This window comes from Octodon degus, unplaced genomic scaffold, assembly GCF_000260255.1.
Source record: "Octodon degus isolate 3935 unplaced genomic scaffold, OctDeg1.0 scaffold00017, whole genome shotgun sequence".
NCBI lineage: Eukaryota > Metazoa > Chordata > Mammalia > Rodentia > Octodontidae > Octodon > Octodon degus.
The window spans coordinates 18,300,113-18,305,063 of NW_004524593.1; the positions used below are offsets into that span (position 1 = coordinate 18,300,113).

At 48.5% G+C, this 4,951-nt stretch overlaps 1 protein-coding gene across 7 annotated transcripts in view; it reads right to left on the reverse strand.

The window, feature by feature from the left end:
- The window catches only part of Esrrg (estrogen related receptor gamma), a 606,512-nt gene that overhangs the window by 219,310 nt on the left and 382,251 nt on the right, over window positions 1-4,951 (reverse strand). The window lies entirely within an intron of this gene.

The window sequence follows — 4,951 nt, forward strand, 5'->3', positions numbered from 1 at the left end:
GGGCGGGCGAGCGAGCGAGCGAGGGTGCAAGCAGGCACGCGGGCGTGCGGGCGGGCGGGCGAGCTGCCGCGCCTAAGCCCTGCAGAGCAGGTCGCGCCGGATCCCTTTTTTAAAAAAATTTTATTTTTTGGGGAAGCTGCAAAAGCCCCCAACTAACTTCACTCCCCCGCACCCGGAGCACTGCGGGGCGGAGGGCTCCCGAGCTCCGGCCCTCCGCCCTGGGAAGCGGGCGGCGGCAGGCGGGCGCCCGGCCAGTGTGGCAGGGACGCGCGGAGCGGAGCGCGGAGCCGGGCGTCCTGGCGGCCTCAGCGCGGCTGCTGGCGCGGGCCGGCTGTCGCTGTGTTCCTGTGTCGCTGTCACTGTCTCGCTCTGTCCCTCTCTGTCTCCGTCGTCTCTCTTCCCCTCTCTCCCTCCTCTTTCCCGCTGTCCTGATGTAGAATGTGCATTATTTAAAACTACTATTAATAAAAGACCTGTCTTCTGAGCGCCTGGGCCGTGGGCCTGGGTCCTCCTCTCTGAGACGCGCCTCCGGGGGAAGACCTGAGCCCGCCACCTGGAAGAGTGCCGGCCGACCACGCGAGCGTTTCCAGCCCTGCTCCCGGCTGTCTAAGCCCCGCGCAGTGCCCGGCCTTTCAGAGCCAAGGTGCGGTGCAAGTTGCCTTCCCAGTCGGGGAGGGAGGCGGAAGGCGGGCTGACTGGTGCACTAAATCTTTTTCAGGGCATTCTGACCGCATAGAGACCGCGGTTTGGGGGGCAGTGCATCACTGAACAGTGCACTGGAAGTGTTTTCATTAGATACTAATTTCAGTACGAACTCCTTCCACAATAAAAGACTGCGCTGAGTTGTATGTCTCTACCCTGAACCTTGGGCTTCCAGTAAGATGCACGGTAAGGGGCTGTCTGCAGTTTGCACTGCCCGCGACAGCCCTGAAGCCTGTGGTAGCCACAGCCAGGCCACTGTCGGAACGAGCTGCCGACGGACAATCACTACAAAATAAAAAAAATCTCAAGCAAATGTACTAAATATGGAAAAGTGTTCTTCCCGGTGTGATGATGGTGTATAGAGTTTTAAATTTCTGTGTGACATGGTTGTGCTTAGCTTCTATTTCAAATTATAGTTTTGTACATGGGAATAGATAGCTATTTATAGCAAAGAGATAACGGGTACCTTGTGGGCAGTGGAGACTCACAATGTTGATGTAATGCAGCCCACCACTTACCAGCCTTTTGCATTGTAAGAGTCTTACATGGCAGAAATAGTATAATTTTTAAGATTGAAATAAATCACTTCCAATATTCAGGGGGTTATAGTCACAAAATTAGAACTAACTCAGCTCTCACCCTCAACCCTCTGAAATTCTCTAGGCCTTTAAAAAACAAAACACTAAAATAGAACAGCCACATTAAAATTCAGAATATGAAAATGACAGACATGATTTGGTCCCCCCCAGGAAAAAAAATTTTTAAAAACAATTTCTCTGCCCCTGTATTTAGCTAAACTTAAGCTGTGGGCCTGGTGCCTTTTATCTGCGATCTCCAAGCACACACACAACTTTCTCCATCAGAACTCAGAGCAAAAATCTGAGCTTGGGAGTCAGGGTATAAAAGCAGGTAGGAAGAGGGTAATTACCAGCAGCATTATACTGCCTATATTGTTAAACGTGAACTCTGCAATTGAGATGTAAATTTGGTTGTAAGCGGTGAATTGAAGGAGCTCTGAGACGTTGAAAACCCAAGCATTTTGCAGACACCCAAAAAAGAAAAAAAAAGTGTCTATTCAAACTAAAATGAGACATCTAATCAGTTTATAATTAAAAAAAAAATCAAAAGGCATTTGCAAAAGAAACATGATTTTTTTTTCTAAAATACAATCAAAGAAATATGGAAGCTAAGGCTGCAGGAGAAAGATAAAGAAAATATTTGGTTCATGTGATTAGGACCTTGATTTCAGAATAAACAAAAATTCTCAAGGCAACTGATAGATTGGATCGCATGTGTTTTTTAAAGACATGCCTCCCCCGAAAAAAGTTTTTATCTTATTTTTGTCCAGGGATATATGCCTAAAAAAAAAAAAGCACTGCATGTCCGCACCCATCTTGTGACCCTGGGCGAGCCTACACTGTCCTGCTGGGCTTCTTTGAATTCCTGAGTTCTGCTCAGCACCTGCCTGTGCTGCCTTCAAAATGGCTTTTTAGCGACAAGATTTACAGTCTCTTATTTACTGCTGGATTCTAAGTCACCACACTGCCCAGAAGTGATGTTGCATTTTCCAGAATTTTCTTGCCCTGTGGGCATTGCTCTGCCCTCTTTAGCAGCTGGTTGACTTCTTTTGAAATGGCTGGACCCCTGGGCACACGCCACTCTGGCTCCTGTGCCCAAAAGGCACACGCACAAACGCAGACACACGTGTCACCTGCATCTCCCCAAGCCGTGGACCCACCTGGGTCACTCCAGTGTACCTGGGCTGGCTGTCCTCTCAAAGAGAGGTGTACTGGGTGTCCACACTGGTTGTGTCACCATGGAGTCAAAGGTCACCTGCCAGAGCTAGAGACCCACGGTTCCATTTATGGTCTCAAATCCAGTTTAGCCAGTGTAAAATTTCAGCCCACATCCGCTGCTCTACACTATGAGACAGCTCCCAGGGTATTTATGAGCACGCAGCTCACACTGCCTGCAGAGCCTTCCTCACCTTCAAGCAGGACCCACAGCCACGGGAAATAAACCCACCAGGCGTAATGTGGGGCTTAAGCCTTTGAGCACCCAGCTACAAAGAACTGAGGAGAGACAAACAGCCCAGCACAAACACATGCTTCGTCAGTGGCTGCGTACACTTCACAATCTTACCACAAGGAGTCTACCCAAATCAGGAAAACTGGACGACACGGAAGGCCCTCTCCCAGCTGCTTCATGGAGCACGTAAATAGATTAGTTAACAGCAATTTGCTGAGTACAGGCCCTCAGTCTACACAGGGCTTCCCACTCTTGCGTCCACAATCCACTCACAAAGAGTGTCACAGCTCTGTCTCCACCCGAGGCGGGGTGCAGCACCAGTCACAGACATCACTGCTTTCATTTCCATGGGAAAAGGGGTAGCGCCACGCGCATGGGGCGCCGGGATGTCAACAGAGGCAGATTCCCAGGAGGAGGGCACACCCCAATCTCATCCTCTTTCTGAATCATTCCCCAAATATCCTAAGACCAAGTTCTCTTGGCAAAAGGTGATGAGGAGCACAGTCTTGCCATTCCTGCATATTAAGAGCTGTTTGCAGCTCTCGCCACCCGTTTTCTGAAAATTACAAGGATGAATCCACACTTAAATATTCAAAATCCATCACTGTCATTTTGAAAGCAGATTTTCGCATTATACTGCACATGTGTCACTTGTTAAATATTTAAAACTAAACAAGGCATCATAGATTTCAGTTTCCAAATTGCCTTTTAATCTACCTTTATAGATTCTTCCCCTAGATCATAAACGTTTGAAAAGCTGTCTAGCATCTGAACCACTTTCCCAGCTGCCTCTGCTGTATAATGTGTGTGTGGGATGATAAAGCGTGCTACAGAGAAGCAGCCCGAGACAATCACAAACTGCTATCTTATTGTTGTTATTGTTTTGAGGAAGGGAGGGTCTCCTTGCACAGTTCAGGCTGCCTGGAGCTCGCTGTGTAGATTAGCTGGCCTCCAATTTGTGCAGATCTTCCCGCTTCAGCTTCCCAGTGGGAAGATTACAGGCACATGCCATCATGCCCAGGGACAAACCATCTTCAAATCCCAAAGAAAAGCCCCAAGAACATTTCAGCAAGCCTGGAAGGGGCCTACCAGCCACACCTGTGACCTGTGAAGGGAAAGGCCATGGTGAGTCCAGCCTCATGGCCCAGGCTCCGCTCCCTGAGGGTTGGGATTCTCACTAGGCTGGGACAGATCGGAGCACACACCAGTTGGGACGACATTTTCTGTTACCTTCGCCCTACACAGCTGTTGGCTCATCCAGCCTCACTGTCTGTTGCCTTTCCTTTCTAGCATGGGCTTTGATACTGAAATCAGGCAAGAAGCAATCATTCCTGCTGAAAGTGATTGCTTCTGTGGAGCTCTAATAAAACCCTGTCCTCAGACAGCCCTCTTGTCCTGTAAATCTACCCCCTTCCCAAACCATGCAGTCAACATTATAAACGCCCATCCCCTGGGGAGCAACTGGCCCAACTGCAGCACACACCCAACTCTGTCTCTGGTGTGGCCAGAAGACTGAGAATTTCACCAAAGAAAGAAAAAGAAAAAGTCAGAGAAAGACAGAGAAACGACCAGAGGCAGTTCAGTTTCTGTTCAATTAACTCAGAGGTATTTCACTTTCATTTGGTCAGGCTAACAACAACCACGATCCAACTTGTCAGGAAAAATTAAATTATAAACTACGGCGGCCTGAATAGGAAGCGGAGCCAGCTCTGTGATGTTCCCACGTCCTTGCCCTGCTGAGGCAGAGGCATCTTCTGGTCCCCACAGCTTCTGGGGGCTGCATGGCAGCCATCTCCAGGGCCACCGGGAGCACCAGGACACGTCACATTAACAAAGGAGGTGCAGTTATGCTTTTTTTCCTGAATTTAAGCACCACGAGCTGAATGCAGCAAAGAGGCAAGGTCAGTGTCCCATTCCAGACCTTTCCAGGCAGCTATACTATTATGATAATCAAGCTGCAAATATTCCTATAGAAAGAGTAAATTAGCCTTTTCACTTGAAACATGATTACAATAAACAATAAACTGTAGAGAGGATAAAATCTCTATTTTTAAAAGCCATAAATGGTTGACTCAATCATGTGTGTGATAACTTTGTCCAAAATGAAGGGAGCTGTTGGGCTAGCCAAATAGCTCAGTGTATTAAAGCACCGCAAGCAGGTGCCTTGGGCTGGGGGTTCGATCCCCAGTCCTTCTGTGCCAGCTCCTCACTGAGATGACAA